Raw genomic sequence first — 12263 nt, 5'->3', positions numbered from 1 at the left:
AATGGGTATTCATAGTGCAGTATCGTGCAAACAAGAGTATAGAGAGATATAAGGCTAGATTGGTGGCCCAATATTTCACCTAAACCTATGGAATTGACTATGAGGAGATGTTTACTCCCATGGCTAAATTTAATTTTATTAGAGAATTACTCTCTCCTACTGTCAATTTAGAATGGAATTTACATCAATTAGATATTAAAAATGTCTTCCTTAATGGGAACTAGATAAGGAAATTTATATGAGGGTTCCTCCAAGATTTGAGCAAGAAGTGGAAACTAGAAAAGTATGTAAGCTTAAGAAATCTTTATATGGATATCAATAGAGGCAAGCAAACCATACATTGTTCACAAGCAAATAAAAAGAAGGTTATCTTAATTACATATGTGGATGATATCATAGTAGCAGTGGATGATATATAAGAAATAAAGAGTTTAAAAAGGCAATTGAGAGCAGAATTTGAGGTTAAAGATCTAGGAACAATGAGATATTTCCTAGGAATGGAGGTGGCTCAAAGTAAAGAAAGTATTTTCATTTGACAAAGAAAATACACACTAGATCTTTTGAAAGAAACAGGTATGCTAGGATGTAGACTTGCTGAAACACCCCTAAAGAAGAACTAAAAACTTAGAGAAATCAAGGATGATGCACCAATAGAAAAAAAAAGATATCAATTGTTGGTGAAAAAATTAATTTATTTATCTCTTACACGGCCTAATATAGCCTATGCAGTGAGTGTGATAAGCTAACATATGCATTCTCCTACCCAAAGACATATGAATGTTGTTATCAATGTCCTAAGATATCTAAAAAAGACACTAAGAAATGGAATTTTATTTCTAAAAGATACAGAAAGAGGAATTAAGGGTTTTGTTGATGCAGATTGAGTTAGGTTTATTGAAGATAGTCGGTAAACTTCAAGATATCACACTAAGTTATTGGGAAATTTGGTTACATAGAGAAGTAAGAAGCAGACAGTTGTTGCCCACAATAATGCTGGGTAGAGTTTCAAGCCATAGCTCAAGGGATTTGTAAAGTAATTTGGTTAAAAAAATGGATAGAAGATTTACATATTCCCTTGTCACAACAAACAAAAGTATACAGTGACAGTAAATTAGCAATTAGTATTGTTGACAATCCAGTATAGCATGATCGAATGAAGAATGTGAGCATTCATTGAAGTTTCATAAACTGGGAAATTGAAGAGAAAGAAATTAATTTGTCCCATATTCCTACAAAAAGTCAAATTGTTGATGTGCTTAGCAAAGCTATGGCAAAACTAGGTTTTAAATCACTTATGGTCAAGTTAGGAATTATGAATATTTATTCACTAGCTTGAGGAGGAGCATTGGAACAGGTAAAAAGAATTCCCAAAATTAGTGGATAAGGTTGTTAAGAGATAAGAGAAGTTTTCGAGATTAAAATGATGAGGAAACTTGCTGAAAAGAAAAAGATAACCCCAGAAATTTAAATATTAGTTGATTTGTTTTATCTTCTAAACATAATTTAAATCTATTCTTGATTTTTAAGAGATAGTTTAGGTGGTTTCTCGTGTATATATATCCCATACTCAAATTCAATAAGAGATCAAGTAAACTTTCCTACGATTTAGCTTATTTCAATAGTAAACCTAAAAAGTCACACACTCAAAAGCAAAGTGACTGGAATAAAAATTGCAAGGCTTAAGTTATGTTCTCGATACCATTAAGAGTTAATAATGGGTCTAATTGTCATTAAAAGTTAGTAATGATTTGTATGCAATTGAGTAAGGCCCTTATAGTAGCAAACACTAAACTGTCTACTATTTTTCAAAAGTTAAAAATTATCGATCACTCGATAAAAACTAATGACAATTTCTGTTCACCAAACTGTGCATGGAATGTTTAAGAGTCAGTGGAAAGTTCACCAACTCCCATGCCACTTGTCATACTCTTATGTTACATGGGTTATGAGCGGATTAATCTAGAAATCCACTAATCCCTTCCACTTATGCATATAAATAGTGAGATTGAAGAAGAAAATGTCAAGGTTTATGGATTTGCTCTCTCAACAACTTCTTCTTCATCTTTTTCTTCCTTTATTCAATTTGCATATGTGATAAGCTTTGTTTTCTAAAAACAAGAATAGGTTCAAGCCCACACATCCTCATGCAGTCTTCAACTAGCATTAAAGAAGATTCAAATGTTTTGGAAGCTTGCCTGGTGGGGACCAATTAGGCCCTTCATACTTGAGAAGGAAAATGTTAGTTTGTCAAGCATCTTTCTACTTCTTCTTTTTTCTATAAATAAAAGTATATTAATAGAAAAAACCACAAAGCATCTACAACTTACACCAGGGCATAGCTCAAGCAGCCACAACAAAAGCAAACCAAACCAGAGGAAAACCACTAAAATCAACTAAATGCAAAACTAATCTTACATTATATTCACATAAAATATGCAAAAGGCAAGCACTATCATGTTGGATCCATAATCATAGGACTTGAAGCTTTGGAACTCTATTCAACTTTCTCAATCGCGTTCTTCTTCTTCATTTCTTTCTTCAACTAGGATTTGGACTTGATAGGAACATACCCTGAGCTTGAACTAGTCGTCCTGACAAATGCAGAGTCCTCATCCACATGACCTCTTTTACCTTTGTGCTCTATGTCCATGTCTGTCTCATCAACACATCCTCCTCCAATAGGAAGATTCAATTCCCTAGGAGAAGAAATATCCATATCTTTCTCCATAAGAGAGCAAAATCTATTTTTCATCAAAGATCTCAATTTGCTTAATAGAGATAGATTTAGAAGCATGTTCAGCAATCTCAATAGTGGACTTATTAGAAGGTCCTCTCATAATATTCTTACAAGATTTACCGTCTTCATTCCCTTGAATAGACACAACACCTTTCCTATTATTATTCTTAGGAATAGTCTTATCCATTTGGTCTGTACTTTTACCACCTTGAGGCTAAGAAGGATTCTTAGGACATCTCTTGATAAAAAAATGACCAAACACACTACAATGAGCACACACAGAAGGCACCCATTGATATTCCCCCGGTAAATGAGCAACTTTTAGACCACTTGTGAATTCATCTATTCCTTGATCCAACTTAATATATTTGGAAAAAGAAGAAAACACATGCATCTCCACGCATACACATTCATACCCCAACCTTGTTCTATCCTTAGTCACTGGGTTAACATGTAAAGGTTTCCCTAAACCATCGATAATAACTGAAATACCCTTCATTGACCATCCCTCCATTAGCACATTAAAAAATTTTACCCACATGGGGATAGATGAATGGGAATCCTTTGAAAAAAGAATTCTAGGTTCCCAACATCTTAAAAATAATTGCCTACCCACAAAATGCCATGGTCTAACATCAAAAACACCCAACATATGATCTTGTTTATCAAATTGAAAAAAATAAAAACCACAATTACTAGAAATTACCTCGACTAACCCATGACGTTTCCATAGCTTCATAGCAATATTTTGGACAACAGTATTTTCTCAATAAAATATCCCACCAAAGAATTTATCCAATATTCCGTATTCTCTTTAATAACCTCCAAAGGTGACTTTAACTCATGGAATTCCATTCCTCAAAACTTAACGAGGAAAATACTCAAGTTTGGTCAGAATTTGTGGTTCAGTAGAGTTCAACAAACTAGCCCAAGATAGTTTAGAACCTACTTGGTTTGAATCACCCATAATTTTTTTATTTTCCGTATTACCATTTAGTTGAGTATTTATAGGAAGTAATTAACTAGATTTACCTTGCACTAGAGTAGTCGGCGAAATTGATCGATTAATTCATTCTCCACTCTCCATCTTTTGATCTTGCCTTCACTCAATTATTCTACTAGTTGAATCGAGTAACAAGAGATCATACTCGACCTAGCTCCTGTTCCACATTCTTGACTATCTTCCTTATCCACCAAGTCTGCCCACCTTGATGAATGCTTCACGTGAGCCACCTCTTTCTCCAGTGGGTTAACTGCATGAACTCATATTGATTGCCCATAATGACGCCCAAGATGACCCAACGACATGGATTGCATCAGTGGACTAAAACTTTTCCTATTCACCATCTCGTCCTCGGATTGATCTTGATCGTCGAAAATAGGGTTCACAACCCTTATCAACGACTCCCAACAAGCTGCCAAATGCCCTTCTACTCATTTCTACACATTAACAACATTAAAAACTTAAACAAAACCAAAATCACCTTGATTTGGAAACCCAAAACGCAACATTGATGAGTCTCAATTTGCAAAATCGTTATCAATAGAATCATCATCATCATCTTTAGACTCTTGATAATCAGATTCCCATTGGAACTTATGCGTCTCAGAATTGACCCGAACCAGATTTTGTTGCTGCTTCTCAAAATATCCCTCTAAAAACTCAAAAACCTCTAAATCAACATATGCACCCTTCGATCACAACCGATTAGCATGAAAAAATGTCCTCAGATAAAAAAACTATCCATATCTAAGTTAGATCTTCCATATCAACATCATTCCCTAATAGAAAAACTAAAACACCCTTTAACCTTTACTTTTCCACGATGGAATTCGAACCTATTGTGCCACAAGAATCAGGAGCAAGGAAATTGAGGATTTTTTAAGGAAAAATAAAATTAAAAATCAAGGCTCGCGTTAAGCTTGAGGCCAGCCCTGAGGCAGTATGCCACAAGCTTGCAGCTGGCTTGTGCTGCAAGGCCTTGTGGCCCCCACCTCGCAGCCTTGTGTCCAAGCCTTGCAGCAATGTGTCGCAAACTCTTGTGGTCCCACATGCAACCTTGCGGCAATGAGCCACCAACGCTTACGGCTGTGTGTCGCGAGGTCTGCAAGGTCTTGCATCAGGCCTTGCAATAATGTGCTGCAACTTGCCACAAAGGCCTTACAGCAAATGCCCTCAATAATCCCAAAGACGTCTCGGTAAGGCTAAGACTTCAACAGGTGCCACGTGTCAGCACCAAACGTCCTTGAGAATCGCGCCCTATAAATACCCAGCTATAAGACAATGAACAAGACTTCCGATTTCGGTAAACCTTCGACATATTGACTGTATTTTTTTATTGTTTTCGTAAATGGTTATCTTGATCTGACACTAACTTAGGCATCGGAGGGTCATCGCGCGAGGTTTCCTGCAAGCCTTCTAACCCATTCTTGAGCATCAACAGGGTCAGATCCTTGCGGTCAGACCTTGTGGCGAACTCATATCCTAGCGGTGAGACCTTGTGGCGAAGTCATTTCCTAGCGGCAAGGCCTTGCGGCAAAGTCATTTCCTAGCGGCAAGGCCTTGCGACGAAGTTATATCCTTGCGGCCAAGTCATATCCTAATGGCGAGACCTTGCGATAAAGTCATATCCTTGCGGCATGATCTTGTGGCAAAGGTAAATCCTTGTGGCAGAGGTAGATCCTCGCGGCGAAGACAAATCCTTGTGGTAAATCCTAGTGGCAAGACCTTGTGGCGGAGGTAGATCCTCGCGACGGAGACAAACCCTTGCGGCGAGACCTTATGATGAAGGAAAATCCTTACAGCGAGTATCCTTGTGGCAAATTCCCTGGCGTCAACTTCTCCCATGGCAACCTCACTTCACTCGACACCAAGCTCATGTGGACCCCACATCATAAATTTTAATTGTTGTATTTTTGCCAACAACAGAACGTGTCATCACTGATTTTGATCGCAATTTTGACTTAAACCAACCACCCAAGCCTTTCCCCTTTGGAGCAAGGCTCCTCGACACAAAACCACCTAGCAAATCTTATCGAGATTGCCTCAATGAGTGAAATCACTGTGGGGTCACCACCAATTCACCTCATGTTCTCAAACCCTAATTCAATTTAAATTATTTTCAAGCATCTTCTACTTCAAACACTGGTTCTTTAAGATAGTAACGTTTATTGAAAAGTTAAGATTTGTTGCATGGTTGTTGCATATTGCTAAAACACCTAACCTTTATATCAGTTTTGTGTTTCTTTCTGCTATGCACGTGAGATGTAAAAATGTTTTAAAATCCTACAAACCCACATGAGATCTGTAACATCCCGAAAATTATTAATTTTGGTATTTTAAGTCATTATGGAATATTTGAGAAATTAAGAGAAAATGTTTATTTATGTTATTTTAAGGAAATGAGTAATTAATTATTTTATTTGGGAGTAGTTATGGAAATAGTAAAATAAATTAATTTAGTGGAATTTCTAGAAACTTGGGGTGTTAGTGGAATAAGTGGAAATGGAAATTCAGGTGTCTGTGTAATTAATGAAAATTAGGGGTGCTGAGATGGGATTTGCGGAAATGGTCGAGAATTCACTATAAAATTAATGTGTTGAGTATATATGTTAAGGATGGTGGCTAGCCTAGCGGTCGCGCGCGCGAGGGAGGAGCTGAGGGATGCAGGTTCGAATCCGGCTGGAGGCACTCGAGATTGGAAGAAATGCTGATTTTTAATCAGCAAGCCCAGTCCCAAAATGACGTCGTTTTGGGGCAAGGCAGTGGGCAGCCATGCCGCGGCCACGTGGTGCGCGCTGGTGTGCCCGCGCTGTTGCTTTCTTGCCCTCTGTTTTCACACATTTTAAGGCCAAATTGGCCATGTTTCTGGCCAATTTTTCTGTGGGATTAGATTGCTATTTTACGGCTTCAATTGAGGCTAAATTGGGAGCATAACTGAGAGCGAAATAGAGAAGAATCAAGCACGAAAACAGCGTGAAGATAGGAGAAAATAAAGAGAAAATTCTGGAAATTAATTTTTATTCCGTGTAATCGAAGATCTGAAGGGCAAGGTAGGTTAGTCAGCTTGTATTAAATATTTTTTCACAGATTAAATCATATTTTTAGATTGTATTTTAGTTTATTTTAGTGTTAATATTATTTTGCAGTACGTGGGCATTTAAGGCCAAACCTCTGCAAAATAAGGAAAGCTCTCTTCACTTTCTAATTTTTAGTGACCTCGTATATCCATAATAGACTCGATTTTATATTGATTTTACTGGATTTTGGATATACGTGTATAGGCTTTGAATTAAATATTTGTGTGATTAGTAAAATTTATTAATTTGCGCAATAGCTGAGCAAAAAGGTGGGATTCTGCTATTAAAAGGCAAGCTCCTAACCCTCTTCTCATGTTCTTTATTTTTCGTGAAAATCTCCATGGTTTTTCGTATTTTATTCCCTCCCTCACCGAGAATTGAGTCCACGTATTAATAATAATAATCCGTGTGGTAACCACCCTATGACTTATATTTTATTAATGAGTTTATTGTTAATGGAATAAGCTAAGCAATAACATCTTGGTGTCTTTCATTTCGATCGTCACGGAGCTTCGTATCGCTCCGCTTTCCTTGGGAATGATGCCAAACCCGTTGGGATTAGGTTCTTAGAAAATGGATGTGCTCAAGATTATGGAGTTATGTTTATAATTTAATATGAATGTGGTGATGGTTTCCTGGGTATGAAAAGAGATGAGAATGTGAATGACATAATGGTGTCTATATTGTCATGAATAAAGCGTGCGAAATGATGGGTTTAAGTGACTAAGTTAATGTGTGTCTAAGGGTATGGGGTACAAAACCATTGACTATCGATCGTGGGTCGTGGCAGCTGATGGATGGATGTATAGGCGCCAGTCATCGGCTATAACGATAAACGTCAGAGGGCAAGAAGAGCTGGTAATACCAGATTCTCGCCTTAGCTTGTGCATATCATGATGTGGGTGCTGCATAGGGCTCGAGTTACATTATGTAAGAACCCATATTTTCGTAAGGTTGCCACATAATTTAGGTAACTTTATAATACCGAAAAATTGGCTTGATAGTAGTTATAAATACCAAATCAACTGCAGGGAATGCCTCTGAGTGAAATTGTTTAAGGGAAATGATACAAAGTTGATAAGCATTCCGAGATAGGATTTATGGTATCAAAAGAAATTGGATCGGGAACAGTTTTCGGTACAGCTAAAATGCAGCTGTCATTTAGGCTGCAAAACCGAATCGTTGTAAGAGGCTCCCGAAAAATCAACGGAACCCTAGGGGGGCTTCGGTTTTACGTTAGGATTAGCCCTTCAGTGGTTTTGAGATGAAACAATAGCCCGGTGAGGACACTGGGGCCAAATCGTCCTTTTTAACTAAGCTTCAAGTTATTAATTTGGTGTTTTCGGTATCGTAATGTCAATTAATTCAGTGTTTGAGAATATTATTGCAATTAGAGAATTATTCCAATCAATTTAGGGTTAAAAATGGGATTTAAATATATAATTTTCTAATTTTTATAATACAATATATAATTATATATATATGTGTACACGCATAGAAGAGGGCATGCCTCTATAAATGCAACCCATACCTTTTGCAACTTTCTCCCATGTCCTGCAAAATGCAATAGCCATGTCACACAAATCCTATACCCTCTGCAACTTTCACCCATTCCCTACGACCCATACCCTGTAGCATTTGGAAGATTTTGCACGCCAAAAGTGGTGTCCAAGGCTGATTTGGGGAAAGTGAGTTGCCTATAAATAGCCAATAAGCTTGGCAAAATGAGAAGCAGTAAAGGAGATCGAGATAGAGAGAGAGAGAGAGAGAGAGAGAGAGAGATGGTGAGATCGGATGAGAGAAAGCGAGAGAGCTCGCGAGAGAGAGTGATCGGCCGAGGAGTGGCCATTTCCAGCGGCCAAAGGTGGCCATGGACATGGGCAGCGAGCAAGGGAAGAGCCGCGGAGGCTACCAGCGGCAGGGACAACAGCGCGGGGGCGACTGGCATGGTCATGATGGTCGATGGTGGCGGCGGGCACGAATGAGGGCAGGCAGAGCAGCTGCTGGGCGTGCAGCCATGGTAGCATTCGCGCGTAGGAAGGAGGAAAAGAATGGAAGAAGAAGAAGAAGAAAGAAGAAAGAAAAATAAGAAGAAAAGAAAAAAAAAAAAAAAAAGAGAAGAAGAAGCTGTGCGTAAGTTGCAGGAGGCAAGGGAGGAAGAAGAAGGGGAAAAAGAAAAAAATAAAGAAATGAAAAGAAAAAAAAGGAAGAAAAGAAAAATAAAAATAGAGAAAAATCTCGAAAAATTTCAGAAAAATAGGAAATGGATATTTAGTAATTTCTGGAGATTTTGACAAGAAAAAATTGTTCGGGCACACATTTCGAGAATGTGGCACACATACCGAGGCAGTCTGAGAAGATAAGTTAAGGTAAGTAAAATTCCTTAGAAAATTTCAGAAATATTATTTTATGAATTGTCGTAGTGAAATATTTGAGAAAATATTTTAGAAATATTTAGTTTGGATTTATTGAGGAAAAATAAGAAGAAATAGAGAGAAAAATAAAGAAAATGCAAGAAATTATGAAAAAATAGGTTTTAATGTTTATTTAAATGTGGTGATTAGGATGCTTTGAGCCTTAAGTTGAAGTGACTTATGCGAATTTTGAGACCCAAATCGAGGTGATGCACGAATTTCAAGGCAGGGCACAGATATCGAGGTAAGTGATACTTCCCAATTAAATTTAGTCTTATGGAAAAATGCTTGGTTTGTAAGTGATTTATGTTTAAAAAAATCCGATCCTCGGGAATGCTTTCATCATATTGACATGTTCCGATATGTATCCATCACGTAGACTGCATATATGACATGCTATGAAATGCATATGTACATGTTGATATCATTGATCACACGCATCGTGGCCGTAAGGAGTACGAACTAGCATCGCTACTGTACCAAGGGTGCCTCCATACACCCTGGCTTCAAAAGAGGTGGCCGTAAAAATAGTAGGTAGCATGAGGGGTACAGTTGACACCTACGATGAGTAAGACATTGCATTCATGCACGAAATATATTTTCTGTACCCTTACTTAAATGATTCATCATCTAACTTGGGCTTTGCCCCTGGAATATTTAAACATTCTAGATAGAGATCGTAGCAGATACGAGGATAAATGAGGCATGAAATGACACTTAGCAGAGTGCATGATAAATGAAATGTATGTAATGTAACCCCTGTATTTAAGTTCTGCTACTTTGAATTCTGAACGTTTTGAGGAATGTTGATGTATATCATTATGGTTAATGAAGATGTAAGAATTGATTTATGATCAATGTTAAGATATCAGGTTTCGATCATTGCTTCCGCATTTTATGTGTATAATGATTCTCATTCGAGAAAAATAATTGAGAATTCTAGGACGGATTCGAGGAATGATGTGAGTTAGGATTAGTTTGAAAGAAAAAAATTATTGTCCCAGAATTGTCACAAGTTATAATGTGTCTAAGAGAGCGGGGCGTTACACATTCACTGCTGGGACATGTTTTGTGTGTGATGGGATATGTGAGCATTTGCATGACCCGGTTGGTCCAAGAGCCGATTTGGGTTCTTTAGGTGAGCCAGTGCATTTAGAGGCATATCACATGCGTGAATTTTTATGTGGGTGTAACATGGCTTGATGTTTGGTTTATGGGGGCCTTGTCATCATATTTATGCTATAAAAGCCATTGCATTTCTTATTTGTTGCACTGCATGGTGAGAATGTGCGATTTTAAGTGAGTAAGACCTACGGCAGTGTGGCCCACGATAAGACCTTGGGAGTGAGACCCACGGCAGCGTGGCCCACGGAAAGATCTTGGGAGTGAGATCCATGGCAACAGTAAAACCTTGGGGTGAGACTCACTGCAACAGATTATGTTGAAAGTGACAAGAAGCGACATGTAGAGGAAATGATATTTGGACTTGGGCGCCAATGTGTGTTTGATGTGGGCACCAATGACCGTTTATGTGAAATTTATTATATGTTTATGCATCTGAAAATAAGGCAGATATTGGGCATGGCATGATATGACAATGCATTGGCATGAATTGCATGGAATGTTATGGGAAAAGTCATGTCTATATCCGACAACCTTTCTTTCTAGAGCTTGCTGAGTCTTGTGACTCACATTTGCTGAGTGGGTGTCAAATGATGATGGTATCTGGGACTGGTCACCACAACTTTACCTTAATGTGAGCACCTGCAAGAACAAAAAGGGCCTAGTTTCCCTGATATATCCTCAAACACTCAAGTCAATACAATGAATGAACAATAAATGTATACGAACACTATAGATTTCATGCCTTTACCTATTGGGGTTCCATGCCTTTTTATAAGCAAAGTAGGACGAGATACTCAAAGTTATAATCTCTAAGATTCTCAGGCTTAATTATCTTAAGTTAGAGGTGAATCTATTAGACTACATAAGTCAACTATGGACCTCGTACTATCTAAAGATGAAGGTAGTTGAGATATTTGGAGTTTATCTCTTATACTCCCATGCTCAGTAATCTCAAGCTGATAGAGAATTTATTAAACTAGATAGAGATAATATCTATTGTGAATTCTTCGTGAGGTGAGTCAAATAAAGATAATGTCAGTCTTGGATTCTTCAAAAGTTAGATGACTCAAGATATATAGAGTTATTTCCAATTACTCTGATGCTCAATAATCTCAGGCTAACAGAGAGTTACCCAGGCCACATGGAAATAAATGTTGGGCTCGGGTTCTCTAAGATGAAGATCCAAGAGTTGGGTGTTATATCCCCATTACTTATTAATGGGGACATGTGGTAAGATAAAATTGGTTAATTTTCAAGAATAATCTTCTAACCTTTTTAGAAGAGGTAGCAGTTATACCCAATAATACTAGTCTTTTTCTGCTCTAGAAACTTTTCAAATCCCTTGTTGCAAACAATATATTAATATGATATATAATTATAACATATTGTATACAATATAAATTATATAATTTAAAATATTAATTTATAAATTATAATAATACTTGTATATATCAAGTTGTTATGTGATAGATATAATTATATTATAAAAAATATTATGAGTCATGACTGATGACGGTATAATTCCTCCTCATTAGAGAAAATCGTATGTTATTGTTTTCTCTATCTAATACCTCTCTTAAAAAAGATGCGACACATAATTAGTGACACCGTCATCAATTATGATTCATAACATTACTCTTATATTATATATATGATTTTATAAAGTAGTTATTTATTATTAAAAATTAAATAACTAATATTAAACTCAAATGTTTTAATTGTTTTTTAAAAAAATCTTAAATTAACTGGGTCAGCCTAACAAGGCGAGCCGTGCTAAGCCGGGCAGAAGAAGTAATGAATAGTGACAAGTCAGTCATTGGCCTGGCCCCTCACAGCCTAGGTTAGGTGGCTCCATTTGACATCTATACGTACAACTACATCTTATACTAAAGAGTATCAGGTTGTGG

The sequence above is a fragment of the Diospyros lotus genome, chromosome 2, assembly GCF_014633365.1.
Source record: "Diospyros lotus cultivar Yz01 chromosome 2, ASM1463336v1, whole genome shotgun sequence".
Classification (NCBI taxonomy): Eukaryota; Viridiplantae; Streptophyta; class Magnoliopsida; order Ericales; family Ebenaceae; genus Diospyros; species Diospyros lotus.
Note: the sequence above shows the minus strand (reverse complement) of the source record.